General features: G+C 31.2%; 2 long non-coding RNA genes across 2 annotated transcripts; both read right to left on the bottom strand.

Annotated features, from left to right (window-relative positions):
• Window positions 1-719: 719 nt before the first annotated feature.
• LOC141450640 (uncharacterized) lies at window positions 720-2,661 on the bottom strand. Its single transcript, XR_012456205.1, has 2 exons — window positions 2,448-2,661; window positions 720-847 (listed from the first exon to the last, which is right to left on the bottom strand). It is a non-coding gene; the product is annotated as an uncharacterized lncRNA (long non-coding RNA).
• Window positions 2,662-7,634: 4,973 nt separating this feature from the next.
• On the bottom strand, window positions 7,635-9,208 carry LOC141450653 (uncharacterized). Its single transcript, XR_012456221.1, has 2 exons — window positions 9,083-9,208; window positions 7,635-8,986 (listed from the first exon to the last, which is right to left on the bottom strand). It is a non-coding gene; the product is annotated as an uncharacterized lncRNA (long non-coding RNA).
• Window positions 9,209-11,298: the final 2,090 nt, after the last annotated feature.

Genomic DNA, 11,298 nt, shown 5'->3' with positions numbered 1-11,298 from the left:
AATTCAGAACTAATGGTTAGGGCGTTATGACTAATTTCCTACAAGTATTTAAAATTGTATTAATTATAAAATATAAATTTAGTTCTTAGTAACTTTACTTACTTTTTTAATGTTCATTAGATTCAAAAACAAAAAGAGATAAGCTCTAGGCCTAACTTCTACAAAAAAAAAGAATTTTGTAGAGCTAGAATATGAAGCTCAACTGGCTGTGATATGCAAATTATTTATGCATTTCTTTATTCTTTAAAAGAAATTTCAACTTGGTTTTGCATAATTTTATTATCTTTCATGTCTTTTGAATTACGTTTAAAACATGCTTTAATAATTTTACATGTATTGTGGCTTTTTACAAAAATTTGTGAGAAAGAAAAAAAATTATATTAATAACTTATATAATGAGAATTTCATACAATACTGTATGTTTCAATTTTTTTCTCTTAATAAAGTAGAAATAATTACTAATTGTTCTATAGTACAACTAAAAAATATGAACGACCAAGTTTTTGATGATAATAATAATTAAAAAACAAAAACAAACTGCCGCTCACTAGTTTAATAACAGAAAATTAAAAAACTGTAATCACCCTAAATAACCAAACAAAAGGAGTACATTTTTTTTTTTTTTATTTCATTTATACAATTACAGAAACATCCATATGTCGCAATGTAATGTGCGATTTAAGTGCACTCTTTCTAGTCGCTTTATACATACAATAAGGGCATTGAAATTGTCTTTCCACTCCACATTCATATTTTATATGCCGATGTAAATTTCTTTGGTGTGTATATGTTTTTCCACAAGTCATGCAACCAAAACGACCACTCAGATAATTTCCAAAATGCAATCCTGAAATTAAAACAAAGTAGTGTAACAGTTCTAAACAGATGATGTTATAATATATACAGGGTGACCAAAGTTATATGCTCCACCCACTTTTTTTTTTAACGGCGGGAAATTTCGAAAAAATAAAAAACACGTATTTAATCATTTTTAGTCTAGTTTATTTCCAGTGATTGACCCATTTTTTTAAACCCTTGTATCTCGAGATACAGCATCCAACTTTTGTTTTTCAAATGGAACGTTATATTTTTTGTTGCATATTTTTATAGTATTTGAGCTCCTAAAAAAAAACAAAAATAATTTTTTTGAAATCGGTTAAGTTTTTCAAAAGTTATGGTAATTTAAAATATGAAAAATAAATTTCAGTTTATTGTCAAAATTACGTTATTTTTTTTAAAGAATCTGTTCAAACTGGGCACTATTAACGGATAGGCAAGCCAAAACTCTGGACTCCCACGCTTTGCTTGTAGCAGCACTTATGGTGGCGAAGTCAAGATCTAGGCAGGCTAGAGTTATTCGACGTTTCAGATCATCGACTGAGGCCACGGGATTAAGGTTACTGTACACTTTATTTTTTTAGATATCCCCACAAAAAAATAGTCCATTGGGGTTAAGTCCAGAGATCGAGGTGGCCATTGGATGGGGCAATGAGTTCCCAAGCACTTTTCATGGAAATTTCTGTCCAGGTAACGTCGAACAACTCTCGCATTATGTGCCAGGCAACCATCTTGCTGAAAATACATATCTAGCCGACGTTGTAGAGAAACATCTTCAAGCAGAACTGGCAAAATGTCTCTTAAAAAAAAGTTAGATACCTTGCAGCAGTTAAGTTCTCTCTGTAGAAGTATGGGCCGATTAGTTGATTTCCTAAAACTCCACACCAAACGTTTGTAGAAAAAACAACCTGAACGTCGAATAACTCTAGCCTGCCTAGATCTTGACTTTGTTACCATAAGTGCTGCTACAAGCAAAGCGAGGGAGTCCAGAGTTTTGGCTTGCCTATCCGTTGATTGTGCCCAATTTGAACAGATTCTTTAAAAAAATAACGTAATTTTGACAGTAAACTGAAATTTGTTTTTCATATTTTAAATTACCATAACTTTTGAAAAACTTAACCGATTTCAAAAAAAAAATTTTTGTTTCTTTTAGGTGCTCAAATACTATAAAAATATGCAACAAAAAATATAACGTTCCATTTGAAAAACAAAAGTTGGATGCTGTATCTCGAGATACAAGGGTTTAAAAAAATGGGTCAATCACTGAAAATAAACTAGACTAAAAATGATTAAATACGTGTTTTTTATTTTTTCGAAATTTCCCGCCGTTAAAAAAAAAAGTGGGTGGAGCATATAACTTTGGTCACCCTGTATATAAAACAAAATATACTTCGTTTTGTTTACATCAAATCTCTTATAAATAACACTTTCTTTTACATCATTCTTTGATGTTTTAAAACTAAAAATATTATTTTTATAATGCGTTGTATTTAACAATAATTTTTGTGCAATATTATAAAATTAGGTGCTAAAAAAAAAAATAATCAGAAATTTGATTTGTAATATATAAAATTTAACTCTAACAAAAAATTTAACAAAGTTCTGAATACTTGTTATTTTAAATTTTTAAGGAAGTAAAGTATTCTACATGCTTCAAAGCCACATGTGTCTTGAGTGTGCTCTTCCAGAATGATCTGTACGAACAGTGCGGGCAATGGAATCGAGGCTTCATTCCACATTCGTATTTCTTATGGCTGGTGAGGTGACGCTTATTTTTGTAACTTTTCCCACATTTTTCGCAACAATGTCTATTCAGTGAAGTATCTGGAATTCAGAAAGTACCTTTTATACTTACATTACATTAAACAACGGTTTTGTTGAATTGGATAACGCTGAATGTACTGGAAACAGAATTGTTCAAAACAGATTATTGTTCTAACAGCATGCTTTTTTTTTTTTATAAACCTCAGTTGATTTTGGGCGATCAACAATAATCAAACGCTTCGGTGAATGTGTTCAATGTAACAATGAGAAACTACTGTTGAAGTATGAAAAGTCACTAAACTATCAAACATCTTAAACCACTACTACGTGGATCTTAGCGCCCCTTAGATATTCCAGCAACTCTTGCACTAAACAACCCTGCTGTGATAAGTGATAAGTGCAACTACATGTTGCAGTTCAGTGAAATATTAAAACTAAGCTCTTTCATAATTACAATATATTGGTGTATATCACATTATTATTAATGTAGACATACCATAAAACACAGTTTGGTTGTCATGCACGAAGAGGTGGTAGGGACTAGAATTAAGTCTCTAGTTTGGGATGCTTGCTGCATAAATGTTGATTGGTATGGAAGGCTTCTTGGGAGATTGTTGGGCATTGGGTGAGATAATCCAAGCGAACATTTCAAGAGACTTTGGAAGCGCCCTTGCGCTTTTGGGCTGGAGAGGCAGTTAGAGCATGCGTCATACAAGTTCATCACTTGCCTCTCCAAGTGAAAGCAAACGACACCCTATAGGCGAACCCTTTTATGGTTACAGATCTTGACCTACACCTTTCAAGCCTCTTTTGTGCATTGCCTTTGGGAACAGGCCCCGCTCTATGTTTCAATAAATAAAATACATATGAATTAATAAATTTTTATTAATAAAGCCATAAGCTAGTGATTGACTTAACAATACAGATAATTTGACATTGTTAACTTAACAATAACAAAGTTAGATAGTACTTAATTACAACACGTTATCATACAATACTGTTCAAGCAGAAAACATATAATAATCAGCATGTCTAATACCAATATGCGACTTCAACGTGGTATTACGTTTTGCTTTATATGGACAATATGGACACTGGAACTTAGGCTCTACACCGCACTCATATTTCAGATGACTTGATAAATGTTTCTTGTTTTTGTAAGACCTGCCGCAGGTTAGACAGATGTTGATTGCGTCAGAAACTGAAATATTACAAAAAATAAATTAAATCAATTAAAATATTAATCAATAAAACAAATTTTTTAAATTAATATTTGCATTAGTTAGAAATACTCACAATTTCCACTATTTAGAATGACTTCATCTCAGTAAATGATTTCTGCTACATATTGAATATGGTTAACACGATTTTGAATGGGAACATCCTGATTTGCAGAAGCCAAAAAAAAGAACCTAACAGCTGCACTACTTCCGCTCAAGGGAGGACAAAAAAAAAAACCTTGAATGAGCCATACTTGTCAACCGCTAATTGGTTTGGGTGCATTCTATTATTTTTCCAGCTAAATTGCATGAAACTTATGGCAATTTCAAAGTATATTATGAACCTCTAAAAAAATGTTACACACTAGATGAGTGATAATTACTGTATGTTGCAACTAAAACTAAGTTAATCTAAGGGTTTAGGTCCTCTCCTCCTTTGCGTAGATTGCAATGAGGAGGAGGATTTCAAGACAATATAATAATGATATGTCCACGTTATGTGGTAAAAAGGAAACGAATGTATTTAGATGCACCATTTCGCTACGAAGGCATAATATTCTCCACCAACATCTATGTGCTTAAATCTATAGCAGAGCTAGCAAAGGAAATATGAATGTATTTAAAAGTTATAGAATGAATTACAGAAGGATTTCGTGATTTTAATTTCGGTTAAGCTATAAGGATGGGAGGAATATAGAGTACTGATCCATCCATTAGCTGCAGTTTATGTAAATAGTAGTATATAGTAGAGAGATGAATGAGTGAAGCGAATGTATTTATAAGTAAGAATGGTGAGTGATATTCTAGTGATAAGCACCTAGACGTTGCAGGCTGTATACATAGACGATGCTGGCTGTATGGCAAAAGCCAATGCAAAAAAAAATCTAAGGGTTGGTTTAAATCAAATGATAAATACACAAACTAGGCGAAATGCCATCTATTCAGTGGTTATATAAGAACTTAAAAAACAAAACTATCATTCCAAAACGACGGATCTATATTTTATAATTTAACAGTATTGATCTATGTAAGTATATAATAAAGTCAATTCCAAATAAAACTCAAAAGTTTCAATTAAATATTAAACTTTATCAAAAATTTGAAGGTTACAGAGTGAAATGAAATAATTTGTTAAAATTTAAATCCAACCTATAGCAATCAAATTTACAAATCAAAATTTAATTTATTAAATTAGAATGTCTTATTATTATATGAGCTTTAAGTCTATTATTTCGTCCAGTCTTGTATGGGCAATATTTGCAATGAAATCGTGGTTCAACACCGCATTCATATTTGCAATGCCTAGTCAGGTTTCCTTTGCAATTGTACGATTTACCACAAATCGAACAGACAAAGTTTTTGCCTTTTACTTCTGAAAAAAATAAATTACTGAAATATCCATTCTTTGTTGAATACCTTATATCTTGCTTTATTATCAATAACTTGGACATGAAATTTGTTTAACAAAATATTGCAATTTGTATTGTCTAGAGAACCGTAGAAGCATATTTTCCACAAAATATTTTATTTCACAGCTTTCCTTTTATTCTAAAAAATAGAAAAGAGTTATATACATAAATGTAATAAGTAATTGTATTTTTTAGCGTGTGCATTTATCAACATGATTACATTTATTAGAGCGATTTTATATGTAAAGTAAATGATGAGACTAATACAGAGTGGAACCGGATAAGTGACGAAATTTTTTTTCTGTTAAACTACATTCAAGTGTAGTACAACGCCGCCTGAACGAGTGTCCTATCTCTATCTGTTAGAAAGTTATGATTTTTTAAGTTTTTTTTCGACTAAACCCGACCTTACGTCATAAAAACACTATTTCTCATCTTGTGCCTCACTTATTTACATTTTTCACCTCATTTTCGGATTCAGCATTAAATTTCCTATAATAATAGATCAATTTCGTAGTTATTTAACTTTAATCAGATTCATTTACTACAATAAGAACGTTACTTTTTTTAGGAATTTAGAATTTTCAAAAATTAGCCTCTTCGACAAAATTGGTCTTAGAGGCTGTCAAATTTCACAAAAACTGCTCCTTTTAATACTCTTTCCAATGGTATAATAATCAGTTTCAATAATAGCTGTTTCCTTTGGTCTATTACTGAGGAAGTGCTGAAAAACACGGTGTTAGCGAAGGAAGCAAAGGGGACTGGATGAAGCGTACTCGCATATCAAAATGATTATTTATTAACAAAATCATTTCTTTAAGCATGTAAAATACATAATTACTTAGTATCATAATTATTGATGTATCATGTTCTCAAAATGCCGACCTCGATTCCTGACGCATAACCGAGCGCGTTTTCGCATTGTTCCCACAGTTGCTGAAAATGATAATCGCTCTTTCAGTTTTTCTGAAGCAGCAATTACCCGTCTTCACACCTCTTCTTCACTGTTGACCTCAACCTTGTAGACCTCACTCTTAAGAAAACCCCATACGAAGTGGTCCATAGGGTTGAGGTCAGATCTCGGTGGCCACGCGGTAGTTCCACCTCGCCCTGTCCACTCAGGAAAACGTTGCGACAACCATCTTCTGACTTTCACCGAATAATGAGGTGGAGCTCCGTCTTGCTGATAAATTAAATTTCTGCTAACGTTGTGAGGAAGATTCAACAATCTTGAGTGGGAGCAACATTTTGAATGTAGTTTAACAAAAAAAAATTTTCGTCACTTATCCGGTTCCACACTGTATAAGTTTAAATGGTACACATTTCGAGATTTAAACTACTTCAAAAGGTAGGAAATTTCTAATCAGAGACTACTACACCCAATTAGAGTTAGGAAACTATCAGCTAGAAGGAATAATACTTATAAAAGTCCTTCACCAAAATAAATATGCCCTTAAGTCAAAAATATAATCTAAAATGAGTGAGTTACCAGTTGAAGTAGTTCAAGAATTCCGAATTCATGTATCTTTGTTTATTCAGAGTATGTAATATGATTATAGCGGTGGTATATGTGCGTCTAGTGGCCATTAAACAACAGTAATTAAGAAGCGATGAAATATTTGTAAGAACTCATTACTCCAACAGCCCACTGACGATATCAATAATAGCAAAATGTGCTATTATACACTTAAGCAATAAACTGGTACAGCAGTGAACTCTTCACATTACATTCTACATTATTTTGGTAAAAAAAAGAAGAAGAGATATCTTGTATCGAAGAAATAGACAGCAAAAAGCGACATGGAATAAGCTGTAGATCCACAAATGATAAATATTTCTTCAAAAGATAGGGCTGTTTTTTGTTCTTTTAACATATTGACAGCAGCGAATTTAAAAAAAGAAAAAGTGTAGTCAATAATGTCTTTTTTTTCAGTCCTCAGAAGTATGGTTAAGGAACAAAACATTCTAAAAGACTCAAATGATAATAAAAACTAGAAGAGAGACATCAAATATATATTCTGTTCTCTGTTCTTACGCTAAAAATAACTTTTTTTCGCATTCTGAGGCCCTCAAAATGTGTATTAAGAGTGAAAAAAATTTGAAGACGTTTGCTCCATTCTTTCTATAGTAAGAGAAAATTAAAATACGAGGTTTCCAGCCGCAAAGCACTACAGCTTAATAAGTCCTTATGTTTTTCAGTAGCTGATAATATTGCTAAAGTAAATATTTCTGCAAAAATCCGAAATAATAACTTATTATTATGTAATAATAATATCCTTTCTTACATAATAAACCATTTTAGTATACATGCACATATTTTTTTATAAGTATACATGCTGCTCATGTATACATGCTACTTTTTTTTAGAAAATTTTCTATTTTGTTATATACATAAATGAATGGCTATAACATCAATTTAAATTTATTTTTTTAGTGTACAATAAAAATAGGAAATAAACATTTATCATTATATTTATCAAAAACATGTTTTTTTCAAGATTAATACTATAATTGTCTTTATAAGGACAATGAGGATACGTATTTGAAATGAGGATCATTCATATTTATAATGCCTAGAAAAATCTCCTTTACAATTATATGATTTACCGCAAAATGTGCACATATAATTGTTGTTTTTCATTTCTACAAAAATAAAATCAACCAGAATTCTTTATTTTAAATCCTGGTTTTTGTAATACTTTATTTGAAGAATAATTACTGGTGAATACAAACTGATATACGATATAACACGTCAAAGTAATCTTGCTTTTTAATTATTTATTTAGAAAGGGAATGAATTATTTTGTAATATTGGCCTAGTTTGGCCTAGGATTGTTGACTAAATGTGAGAACATGCATACATCCTAATGTTGCAAGCATCTTTGAGATAATAAGAAACACATAAACCCTAACTATTTTTCTTTTTAAGTACAAGATCAAGTAATGCAGGAGTTTTCACTTATAAAATACAAATCATTAATTTAAAACGTCAGTTTCGACAAATTTATCATCACGTCAGGGCGACTATACAGGGTGGATTGAACAATTTACATCATTCAATATGACCAATTCATAGCTTACGCTACATAATATTAAACTAGAAACGGTGTGGAATAACAGACATTTATAGAGTAAAATGTTAAAGTAAAGAATTATAATAAATAACAAAAACGTTTAAGTGCTGCGAAAGAAATGTTAAAGATACTTCCAGACTCTTAATCCACCGTAAGCACTTCTAATTAATTCTTGAAGAAGACAAGAATATCTGTCAAAACGGCATAAAAAGAACCTAATTAATCACTAAATAAGATTCACATCGGTGCATTCTTCTGATAATATTTTTCATGTCTTCGAAAAAAACATAAAATTATTAACGAAATTTTGTTTTTACTATTTACTTTTTTTTAATTAAAATAAAATGTGCAACGATTAAGGCACTAGTAGAGAGAATAACTGCATTCTGAAATGCAAAAACAAAAACAAAAAATACCTAGGATATACACTAATATCCTTTTTGTAAAATATAAACTCTATTTTCACAAAATCTCTATTGAATATTCTATAAATCTAACGATTTATGATGCCTGATGGCAACATGCTTTACAAGTGAATTCTTATGCTTAGCTTTATAAGCGCAATGTTGACAATGGAATTGAGGTTCAACACCACATTCATATTTAAGATGCCTGGCCAAACTTCTTTTGAAGGTGTATGATTTACCACAAACTCTGCACTCATGGTTTTCGCTTTTCATTTCTGGAAGAAAAGATATTGATTAATAATAATAATTAATACTATTATTTTTAAGAAGTAAAAAAAACTTAATTTGTTATAAAGAATCAGGGGGCAAACCCAGAATTTTTTGAGGGACCAGAAGGATGATTTGAAGAGTAAATAGCATTCCTTTTTCATTTCATTTCAACTATTCTTGCTTCACAGGATACAACACCGTCATCTTCTTTATGAGATTGTTTCTGAGAATTAGTAGACAAAATAATATAGGCAACATGATCTCTATAAGCTGTAAAATAAACATTCAATAATTGAGTTTAAGCTTTAAGGTGGGGCTTAAGAAACTAATCCCAGACATGATATCTTGGTAAACCAAATAAAAACTGGCCACAGTCTTATACTCAGCGTTTGGAATGTGGTTATTCACGTAAAATTACTCACCATTCACTTACAGTTGCCGGCAATATTTAAAGATAAATATTAGTAATGAAAATTTGGGCGCAAGTCACTTTAGATGGAAAGGAGAAAATAACGAAACTCCTCAGAAGTTTAATCGTTAAATACGAGTAAATAATATATGGAGGCAGAAAAATGTACCATAAGAAAATGCTATTCCTTATATAAATTAGGGAAAGAAAATGCAAACTTAAAAACTATTAGGCAGGAGCCCTAACCAAGTTCAATAACACCAGCTGGCCATGATATTGCAACGACTCTATCGGCTCCAGCTGACTGATTCGCCGACTCTCGTCTCACAAGTTCGCTGGATTGTTCGCTAAACTGTTACAATCACTTTGTCGGCCATCACATTACTACTAGAAATCAGTTCCTTAATTTTCTTAGATCCTGTTATTCGTCACCATTAAATATATTAAAAAAAAAAAAAAATACAGAAAATGAAAAATCTATTTCCTCAAAAATAGTAAATATTCTAAAGCCGGCATAACGTTCGCAAGATAGCTGGATGAAAGCATTTGTGCTGATAAGAATATAAGAGCTATGTTTTTAGGAATCATTTTTATTTTTTCAAAAATAAAATAAAATTTTAATATAAACAATTGTTTAAGACACTCCTTGTACAAACAAATACTATTTAGAAAATTAAAAATTATTTGCTTTACTAGATTATTTGTTTATTATTTATTACAAATTTAAAATACAAGTTCCAGTGAAAACTATACATTCTTTTCTCGCACTTATTTACAACACTAAGGCAAAATCAATTTCCTATGTCTAACGGCAATATGCAGTTTAAGTGAATTCTTATACTTAGCTTTGTGTGGGCAATGAGGACACTGGTATCTTGGATCAACACCGCATTCATAGTTCTGGTGTCTGGATAGATGATGCTTATTTTTGTAAGATTTGCCACATACAGTGCACACATGTCTAAAGAGGTCCATTGCTGAAAAAGAAAGTGATATAGAGAACCGGGAAAAATAAAATCTGAGAAAATAATGTAAGAAGTAAAAGTAATAGTTACTTATAAATGTTGATGCTGTGGCTTCATTCTAAAATCTCAAGCATATTTATCTTCTCTGGATGACCTTAACTAGCGTAATATTTACTAAAATACTTACTTCCCAGCAATAAAGCTATGAATAGAGGCGTTCAGAGCGCACAATCAGAATTTCCTTAAAACCTGACTGCTATTTCCATGGCAGATAGTGAATGTTTCATTGGGTTTTAGATTTTGTTTTTAATAAATTAAATTTGAAATAAATCCGCAAATTTGAACACTAAACAATAATAATTTAAAAGGAATTAATTTTCAAAATCCTATTTACTATAAATTCTCAACTTGCTTAAACTACGACACTTACAAAAATTATACTATAATATAGAAAGTGAGCTATGATAGGGTAATTTCTTCATTTTAAAGTGACTTTAAACTAGAAAGCTATCCTAAGACAAACTTCATTCCCCTTCATTCCTCCAAGTAGCTCAACTCACTCAAGTATAGAACTGTGCATGAAAAGGAGTTTGAGTCAACATACAGCCTTTGGTCAGCGTCATAAAACTTCGTTTACATAAAAACGAGTCGGAATTGGCATAAAACAAAAAACAAAGATAGTTACAAAATAAAAGTGATATTTTCTTGTTCCGAATGATACTTTTATAGGATTGATCTTGTCTTGGGACCCGTATTGAATGTTTCGAAAATATGCTTAATTACGCTAAATGAAATAGTTCTATTGAATGTTTGTCTGAGCTAAGTTCAGCATAATAAGTAAAGAGGGAAGGGATTAGCAGCTGACCCTTAGATTTTCTCTTCCTAGGAGCTTCTTACAGCTCACTGTCCGGTGATGGACAGTTTTGTCTATAACAAGAGAACA

Source organism: Rhodnius prolixus, unplaced genomic scaffold (assembly GCF_049639745.1).
Source record: "Rhodnius prolixus isolate KJV_2025 unplaced genomic scaffold, Rpr scaffold_1, whole genome shotgun sequence".
NCBI lineage: Eukaryota > Metazoa > Arthropoda > Insecta > Hemiptera > Reduviidae > Rhodnius > Rhodnius prolixus.
The sequence above is the reverse complement of the archived record's forward strand: the minus strand, read 5'-3'. Positions and strand labels throughout refer to the sequence as shown.